Below are 10,367 nucleotides of genomic sequence, written 5' to 3'. Positions count from 1 at the left end.
CGACGGAGCCCCTTTTCCGAGCGGGCACGGAGGAAACCGAGCCGCGACGGCGCTCGGAGACCTTTAGGATCTACTCCCCCCTGACGCCTTGGGTGTTTGTTTTTGTTTTTATTTTTTGAACGTTTTATTTTTCGTCGTTATTATTATTATTTACTTACTGTTAATTTTAAAAATAGAAAATAAAAACTCGAAAGAGTGTTTCTTTGGGTTGTTTTTTTTTGTTGTTGTTTTTTTTTTGGGGGGGGGGGGTCTAGTTCCCCACAGTTTTTATTGTATTTTTTTGTTATAAATAGAAAACAATAGCAAACACAGCCACTAACGGGGGTCAGCATGGTTTTGTCACCCCTCCGCTCTGGGGGGTGTGTGAGCGGCTTGTACACGGGGACGCTGAGCCTGCAGCTGCTGCTGTGGATCCTCTGCGCGGTGCACGGAGAGGAGCGGCCCTTCAGCGTGGAGGTGAGGACCGTCATACAGGCGTTTTAAACGCTCTGAGGTTGAACACGGGGCGGGAGGGAAAATGTCCCCCTTTCCGCGACATCATGATGTCACATTTTTTTTGCTATTTTTAATGTTTATTGTTTATTTCCATGTATTTTGTAGTTATTTATGTTTTCATTGTATTATTCATACTTTCGTATTATTATTATTATTATTGCCTGTTGTTTTGATGTTGAGCTGCTGAAACACCCTATCTATCTATCTATCTATCTATCTATCTATCTATCTATCTATCTATCTATCTATCTATCTATCTATCTATCCATCCATCCATCCATCCCTCTGGGGCTTCTTCTGTTACTGTGGAGGAGTTGGATTCGCAACAAGAGCTCTCTGTGTTGTCATCTGGGGTTTGTTGTTACCGACTCTCATCCCTCTCTTTCCCTGTCCATTCATTGTCCGCGGGTGAGAGACGGAAGACAGTAGACAGAACACAAATCGGGGCTTGTCAGGATGTATATGTTTATTCATTTTTCCGTCATTGCTTCTCCCACCAGGCAAATAGTGACATTCGCCCCATGATAATAGAGGAATGCGGCGCAGAATGAAAGGCTATTTTGTTCTGAAATGAACCCGTGCTTGCACAGGGACACAGGCCAGTACTTTACTAGTTTTTAACCCTTCAAATGTATGATGTGACTTCTAAATTGGGCGTACCTGCAAAAAAAAAAAAAAGGACTACCCAAAAGGAGCACAAGTTCTGTAATGATGACATAGCTCAGAAGTCAGTCCTGGATCAGGCAGTTGTTGGGGCTGTGAGGGGAAAATATTATTTATACCATATGTTTAATCCACACTAGGTTGACTAAAAAAACCTTTAACATGCTTCTCAATTCTCTAGCAAATCACATATTATGCCCAATGTGTGCATTAACCTTTCACCGGGTCAGGTGTCGTGCTCCACTCCACATCTCAAGTCTCTCTCACACACACACACACACACACACACACACACACACACACACACACACACACACACACACACACACACACACACACACACACACACACACACACAAGATCCTCTCATGTGTACTGACAAGTCATACATGTCACCTACATCCACAGAGAGAGAGAGAGAGAGAGAGAGAGAGAGAGCCAAGTGACATAAGAATATTATGAGCTTATATGAATTTAAGTGAGGCACAAGCAAAGCCACGGGGGAATACTGACAGAAAGACTTTGGACCGAGTGAAGGTGTGTTTATCAAAGGGTGTAAAGCCTTGGCTGGTCTCTGTGAATGGACCCATTCGGTCAGAGTAAATAGATTTCACTGCAAATGTGGAAGCGGTTACTTTTTGCGCAATCCAAAGCAGTGAAATTTGTTGTTGTATGACTTGTTTTTGAAATCACTTTTTGAACCAATGGATCCTCTATTGCTTCATGTAAATTTTGTTATTGCATTATTTCCTCATAAAGCCATCATGTCCTGAAAGAAGACCATTAGGCAGCATCCCCTATAGAGAATTTTATTAACTTATTAACTATTAATTACAGATCATAGTCACACATACGCCCTTTAAAAGCAATAGATGCTTTTGTTCCCCATTAAAAGCACAGTTAATTCTGTATGACATGGCTGCCCTGTCGGCTGATGTTTCATACAAATCCACATTTGCTCTGAGCTTGGATGAGTTGCTTCTGATTTGCAGCGTGGTGGGGACAGCTGGGGGTTATGGACAAAGTATTAGGTCACGATTTCAGCATATTTCTCTGCGGAATTTTCAGATACAAATCACTTTGGCATTCGATTTTTTTGGTATTTAGATTAGTTTGCAGTGTATTGCAGTGATATGCAGTTCTTGTATCTGTTTAACTACTATGGTATTGTAGAAACACAGAGGTTTTGTGAAAGCCACATGGGTACATCTACGAGATCACAAGCCAGTAGCCAGTGGGTACAGTAAATCAGTACAACCCCCCACCCCCAAAACCCCACCATCTCCCTCCTTGTTGCCTTGCATGAACTGCAGCGCACACCTTGGCCTGACACGTCGGTTCTAGTTAGTAGTGTGTGTGTGTGTGTGTGTGTGTGTGTGTGTGTGTGTGTGTGTGTGTGTGTGTGTGTGTGTGTGTGTGTGTGTGTGTGTCCCCAGAAAGAAAAGTCATCCTGAGCATTGCATTGCTCTCCAGTTTGTGGTCAAGTGCATTCCCTGGGGCTCCACTTAGGAGACAGTGCTATACAGCCAATGGGAGCAGTGACTGATGTGCCACTGTGTGTCTGCGATGCTGTAAAGCTCCCGAACCGGCGGGCTTGAAGAGCTGGCGGTTACGGCCTGGCTCGCTCACCATGGCGATAGCTATACGGCTTTCACATGCACGCACACACACAGACTCAGACCGCAATATGCAGAGGGCACTCAAGCCAAGCAAGATGAGTGCATTATCTCCTGTAAATAACAGGTGTGGTTTGAGGTGGGAGGTTAACCTAAATCTGCCTTGTAATTGGTGGTCAAGATGCGGTGAGCAAAGATGTTTGGCCCCATTGGACGTGGGGTCGGACGTTCCGTAACGTTCTTCCCGGATTTGATTTGAGTCATATTTTCCTAGCTTCTGTTATTTTCCCCACTCAAAACATTCAATGATAAAAATAAAAGCGCTATCTTTTGCCATAAGCGCTTCAAATCTCTTTCCGCACTGTTTCAATGTTCTTCTGCCAATCATCCATATCTGAAGCCTGTTGTCTTTTTTAAAAGTAATTTTCCTATTAAATAAGATGGGACCGTTACCAGGAATGCCACTGTGACTTAATTTCGTTCATCTCCTTGTGTTTTTTTTTTTTTTCCTTTTCTCTGTTTGAAGCCATGCTTGTTTAATTTGAGAAATATTAATGAATTTGTGCGAGACAAAGGAATCATTGGGCAGTAGAATTAATCTGTATTATTATTGGTGTTTCTTTCCAGAGAGTGATTAAAAGAGAAATAATGGGTTTGTTAATGGAGTTTTTCCCGTCGCCACTTTGCCGCTGGGAAGGCTGTTGGAAGAAATTGCGTGTGGGAAAAAAAAACAAAAAACAAAACGATCTTGCGCAAGGGTTTCTTCAATGGCGCCGTGCTTGCACAATGGCACAAGCATCCCTAACATTGTTCCTTCCAATGTCAAACAAGAATCTGTTCTTTGCAATCGGTTGAAGGTCTTTTTTTGGTAAAGTGCCAAGTAGAGAAGAGGAATAAAATAACTCCTCTTTACAACTCGGGCCCTCTGTCGCCGCACATGCTCGCTTCCTGCGCTTTCTCCGCCTTCCCAAGATATTTCGGTTCAATGTGTTATTGAAGTGCGGATTGTCAGGCAGAGGATCAATGCTGCACCGGGTTTAGAGGTTTGGCCCATCAGTGCGGCATGCCTCTCTACTCCCTTTGAAACCCCAGAGCCCCATGGCTGACTGTCTACTCGGAGATCCACTAAATTAAAGCGAGTTTCAGTCAACGTGGCGGCTCGGCCATTTTCTACCGCTCTTTTAAGGCGGTGAAAATGTAAGCATTTCTTGAGGACAACCCTTGAAAGCACATAAGCCATCCGCGGATGAAACCTTCGAAGAAAACACGCACAGGCGGACAAATATTTGGATTGTATGTTCAATTGAAGCGTTAAACGCTTTGTAGGGCAGCTGCTGTCATTTTATTCTCTTTGGAGTACGTTGGAGAGGGGGCTTCACTGAGATGCTTGTAGAACCCAAGTAAACACCCATTGGTTTATAAGCTTGTATCACACGAGAAAGTTCTGCCACCGTGCATGTCATAGAAGATAGAGACAAGGTGCTTAGATGGTGAACTCCAAAAATTGGGCGGTTTGCACATTCTGGTTTTAAACACTATTGGTGTTAATAGTCTGTTAATTAGTTTATAAGGACGCTGTTTGATTGGAATAGTTCACAAGTGGTATCGCCCACTGGACCATGTGCCCCCAGAAATTACTGTAAAAGGAATTATTGTGTGCTAGACATAAATCAAGTGTGTACTCATTAAAGTTTAGTGTGCATTTGGATCTGTCTCGTGTCCTGTCGATAAATGGGGTTTCCAGCCAATATTTGACAGGGGAAAGTGGGTGTGTTAAAAATCCTGTGCACCCTACGGTTCTGGTGTCAGTGCTACACAATAATAGGTCTGCACAAAGATGCACCTGCGGGCTTTTGGTAATACGTCTAGCCCAAGACGAGTTCAATGTATTAATTAAGAGGCAATTTGCCTTGATTCTGCTGCATGTCAGTCAAGGCAAGTGGATATGTAGTGCATAGCAAGTCACCCAAAGCCTTTCCTGTAAGCCACAGGACTGCTTATTAGAAGTAATACCTAGCACGTTGTTGGCAAGTTCATTCAGGCTGCCATTTATTGAGGTTGGAAATAAATCATTATTTTGAATTTTTTTCTAAATACACCAGTCTGAATCTGGGGTGGATCTACTGCAACAGCTGGCGTTGATGTGGGAAAAAAAAAACGATCTGGCCCATCTTCAATTTTCACAGCCGACCAAAACCGGCGGATCTGGTTGAAAAAATAAAAATAAAAAATCTGACTGATCTGCTCTTGAATGGACCTGCCTCCGGCTTACCGACCTCCTTTTCTGAGATAATATGGAAAATACAGTTAGTATGTTATTGTTTTAATCTTTTAATTGTTATCTTCTAATGGCGCTTTCAATGTTGAAGATCTCATTCTGGATATTTGTGGCTCTTCCCCCAAGGATAAAGCTGGCAAAACACCTGCTAGTGCTGCTAGCACCAGCACATAGTTGGTTTTTAATACAGTGCTAATTCCTAGTTATGCCATGGCTGATCATTAACTTCTCTTGGCCGGTGTTACTATGCAGGAATGGCTGAGCTCATCCCATGATCGTGTTCCTGGCTGTAACGCCATGCCTCCAAGGCCTGAAAAGCATCTGAATAATAGAGAGCCAGTGCTATTTCTGTTTGTCTGTGTGGTTGGAGTGTCTCGCATTCTCCTTTCCGTTTGCATCTGTGTCTAATGTGTGTGTATAATCGGGCTGTCAAATAAATATCTTTAAATGGATTGTCCGCCATCAACTTCTATGTTGAACATTTGATTGGTAGCCTGCTGCTGAATATTAAAAGTTACATAGCGCTCAGTTGCAATTTTTGAAGAGAGCAGAATCTGTTACAATTTACCAACACCCCTTACTGCTCTGGTTGCAGCACTGGTGTACTGTACCTGTAAGCCAGTGTGTAGGTTAATGAGAGTCCACATTTGCTTGTTTGTGTTGCCCCCACTAATGCCATCCCTTTGTGTTTTACTTTCATGAATTTTTGTTCAAGTACCATCGGGTTATATTTGTGGCAGAAAAATATAACTGTAATAAAATCAAACCTTTCATAACTGATTAATGAATGAGTTGCAAGTCGTCATCATGTTATATATCAACATTGCAAATCTAAATGTATCTAAAACTTTAAATATGTATCTAAATACTAACAATTCCAACATTTTTTTTCATGCCACATGGCATGGTGAGAATGTTAGAAACGCAATCTTCTGTTGGCTGCTTCTGCATTTTGTTGACCTATGTCGTTGTGCGTTTGGGGACAAATTGGTTCAAACCGAGGACCAATGTCACTCGAAGCTGTGAAACGTATCCCTCGAAAAGTTCTACAAACATACTGTATTGACGACAAACACTACATATGTGGCGATATTGACAAAATGTATTGACGGATAGCTTGACATCAATAAGTTGACGATATGTGAGGGATAATGAAATAGAAAAACAAGCATTTGAGAAACTATCATTAGTAATGTAGATATTATGAGCAAGCAGGAAGAGGCATTGATGAGAAGAGCAGATCTTGTTGCTGAGTCTAAATTAGTCTCATAAGACGACACCGATAATATAACGATATATTGCCTGTTCTATGTGAGACTGTATATTAGAGTTGTGACATTTGAAGATTTTGCTTACTAAACTCTGAGCGTTGTGCCCGTGGCAGTTTAACCAACATTTTAATGGAAGGTACTGGCGTGTGCCGTCGGGGCCTACAAATCCAATTGTCCTTTGTGAATATAAGTGTATGTTTTTTGTCTAGTCGGCAGCCACACACGCACACACACATTTCTTACATTGCGGTGATGGTGGTGCTGCCCTCACCGGTGTCTCTGCCGCCGCACGTTCATGGGTCAAAATTTCCGGAGCGCCCAGTGTTTGGGAGCCCCCTTTGACCCGTCGCAGCAAACAAACCCGCGGTCGACTCTCCTTTCGATGCGCAAACGGTGGCTTTATAATATTTGCACAGCCCGTCTGATTCGTTCCACCATTCGGAGATGCTGTCAAGGGTGCAGGTGACCCGCGTGAGATCTGAAAACATGCACGCCGGCCCGTCCATACAAAGAAATCAAACTCTTAGTTCTGATACTTGGTCAGCGGGACGTGTCTTTCTGGTGTGTTTTTGCGATGGGTGATGGTTGACCTATTCACCAATCCAGTCTGTGTTCATGTGTTCCAGGTTGCCCAAGCCCACATTGGTTTCTATTTGAGTGTGGTGTACTGTGTATGCATTCGCGCGCCTCATCCTCATAAACTTGCGTAACACACTCACAGACACACATGCTCACACGCACCCACACGGACACTCCTGGCGTTATCTGACCGCGGCGAGTGAACAGATTTTGGGGGCCACGGGGGTGTCTGTGTCAGTCTGTTTACACAATCCTCGAAAAAAACACCTGCACTGTCCTCAATGATTCATAATCTCTCTCTCTCACACACACACACGCGCGCACACAACAGATTTTCCTTTTACACTTGTTCGCCTTCAGCGCCGTTAACTGATTTTTCGCTCATCTGAAAATTGTTTCGAATCTCACATGTAATTTTATTTTTTCTCCCCATACCCCCTTTCATTTTTCACTCCATCTCTTTGTCTGCCGGTGTCTGTCTATTTGAATACCTCTGTGCACGCAGCCTAATGGCCTGATAAATCTTTAATATGAGTGACACGTGCAACATGCCGACGAGCCGCCACATGCTGGGCTGTCAGTTCGCCGGTCGACAGGGAAAGCCTGTGGGTGTGTGAGTCTGCACACTGCGATTAGCCCGTTCCCTCACCTGCTCTCCGATATGGGTCTACTTTTATAAAGACCGGGAGGAAAAAAAACAAAACCCTGTTTCCTCTCCGTCGATCACAGCGGCGTTGAGTGTCCTAGGTCACCTCCCCCGCGACAAAACCGAAACCAACCAAAAAAAAAAAAAATGGAACCAGGGAATTCCCCGAAGATACCGCCGCTCAACGAGACGTTCTGATCGGAATGTACAATACAATCACACTGTGACATTTTAAGTGACATTCTTATGACATTTTGGTGTGTGTGTGTGTGTGTGTTGCAGGACATGTGAAGGATGTTTAGCCGGTCCCATGTGTTTGCATACGCACGCTCTCCACTTATCAGGGTTGATCCGAGATCACGGCCCTAATTAAAAAAAAAAAAAAAAATGATAGAATGAAAAGACATTAATAGAAGGAACAGATGAAATACATTTCGTCTGTACAGCAGGCACAAAAAAATGTTTATTCACAGCTTCGGAAAATTCCAAGAACTGAATTTTTTTTTTATGTTTATGTAAATGACATTCAAATGAAGCATTTAGAATCCGTACGCAAAAGATTCTGTTTGTGTGTGTGTATAAGAAATGTGTGTTCGCCCTGGATTTTGTCAGCGGGAAGGCATTGGTTGCCTTGACGACCATGGCACACTTCCCGGTGATGCTGCGTGTGTCCCGTTGAATAATTCAGGCCGGTCAGAGGCGGGAGGCGGCGCAGGGAGAGAGGGTAGTGGGGGCAGGCTGACGTAGAGGCCCACGTCTCGCCAGGGCTGGTGTCATGTCCACGCAAGTCACCGGTACGATGACCACTACCTACTGACAGCAACACAGAGGTGGAGTCCATTTCTCTCTGTGTTGCCGTCAGTCGGAAGTGTCGGACGGGAGGACTCGTTTTTCTTTAGCGTTGAGCTAAACGAGTGAACTGTCTTGTAGAATTTTGGAAGACACCGGAGACGTGCGAAGGAAGAGGCAGAGATCTTGTTCGGCTTTTAACTTTCCATTTGACTATCACTAGATCACTATTTTGTGGAACTGATTCTGTCCTTCATCGTTGTCTTATTTTGTCTTGCGAGGAATGCCTAATGTTGGTGATGCGTTGCCATGCCGACCGCACCTCATGAAGCTGGCCTCATCTATAATGGAGTGATCACGTTGCCCTATCGGTTAGCCTTTTGGTGTCACCCACCGGCTAATTAGCCCCCCTTCTGTTCTTACGCCTAACTGCCAAATTGACCTTTGGGACGGGAGGCGGTCCTGGGAGGCCAGCACACCAAGTGCTTCAAATGTACACGCGTTGACTGCTTTTGCAAAGTGACTTTATGGGGACGACCTTATGTGAGTCACCCCAGACCTTGTCCGGTTCCCTCACTGTCTCGTTGTTCAGTTGGGAACAGTGAGGAATAGAGGACTTCATAGTCACAATTTTCAGCTGTTGTTGTGTTTTGCAGTGGATTTTTGCATTTAGAGACGCTTTTGTCCAAACTTACACTTACGGTTATCCGTACACCGATGGAGCAATTAGGGGTTAAGCGTCTTGCTCAAGGACACTCAAGCATGCTATCAGGAGGAGTTGGGGATCGAACCAGCAACCTTCAGATTACTAGACGACCCGCTCTACCTAGCTACTGCCATTTCATATGGGTATAGGTATTTGCAATTTAGGTATTTAGAGTTGGTTGTGAGCATTATTTATTCTGAACCAGTAGAAAGTAAGTAGTTTTTATTTGGTCGCATTGGTGAAACATTGAGGAAAAGGGAATGTGGGGCTCCAGGCCAAGTTGCAGTGATGGCTGAGTCAGCATGGCTCTATGGTAGGAGAGGGGCCTTAATGCAAAGGGGGCAAAATGTAACAGTGGATCCTAAATTTCCCTTTGACAGTTGTAATATAGCAGATAAACTGCATGTGTATGTATTAGAAATCGATTAACATGTACACAGTTTGATGCTTAGAGCAAGGGTTTAGAGGTAGTAGAAGGGCTACATGTATAAGTAAGCGATATAAAAGGTGAGATGAAAGGGGCGAGAGTTTCTCTGGCTTTGGAATGACATACAGTCAGAGCTGAGACAGAGAGAGAGCTGTTACCATACAACGTTGTCTCAATAGGTTCTTTTTGGCATCTTTATATGTGACCTCAGTGTGGCATAACATCGTTAGCTGAGCTAGAAACTTCACTGCGGCATGGATTCCACACGAAAGTCATGTATTTTTGCTCTGGGCCTTAATATCAGTGAGATGTCAGGGGTAGGAACCGATAATGCATAAGTAATGACTGGAATGAATAATGGGCTTGACGCTAAATTGAAAGATGAGAGTCCCCGTTTGGTGCTAGTGAGATAAGGGTGTGACCAGATTTCAAAATTCCAAAACGGGTCTGGTGAACACATGTAAGTATATAAATAATGTATGTTTTATCTCAGGAGATGCGGCAGGCATTAACATAATGGATAGACTTTGTACAGATTATGTCCAATGCGGTACAGACAGTTGAATTCGAAGAAAATAAAGTGTCGTTGCAATTTCAGATTGAAAACTGGTTTAACATAAAATAAAAAGTTATCAAAAGTTAAACAACCCCTTCACATGGGAAGGATGATGCTTGGTCGAAGAATATCTGGTTGCTTTACATTACATTAACTTGCCTAATACATTTAGATATCGCAAACCGTTAAAACCAAGACATGTTTGTATATTTCACAGATTCCTTGGGACACTGGGACGCCCAGTTAAAAATGGGGACTGTCCTAGAGAAACCTGGACATCTGGTCACGCTACTTAGTAGTCAGTCATACAACTAGTTTGCTCATTGTGTGGCAAGGCAAAT

The 10,367-nt window shown here is 43.5% G+C and overlaps 1 protein-coding gene across 1 annotated transcript in view; it reads left to right on the top strand.

Annotated features, from left to right (window-relative positions):
• Window positions 1-424: 424 nt before the first annotated feature.
• LOC307245246 (matrix metalloproteinase-16-like) overlaps window positions 425-10,367 on the top strand; it is a 68,318-nt gene continuing 58,375 nt past the window's right edge. Inside the window, exon 1 of the mRNA XM_080020719.1 lies at window positions 425-456. The gene's annotated coding sequence lies outside the window, so the exon portion shown is untranslated. The remainder of the gene's footprint in view (window positions 457-10,367) is intronic.

The sequence above is a fragment of the Zeus faber genome (assembly GCF_960531495.2).
Source record: "Zeus faber genome assembly, chromosome: 19".
NCBI classification, from domain to species: Eukaryota; Metazoa; Chordata; class Actinopteri; order Zeiformes; family Zeidae; genus Zeus; species Zeus faber.
The sequence above is the reverse complement of the archived record's forward strand: the minus strand, read 5'-3'. Positions and strand labels throughout refer to the sequence as shown.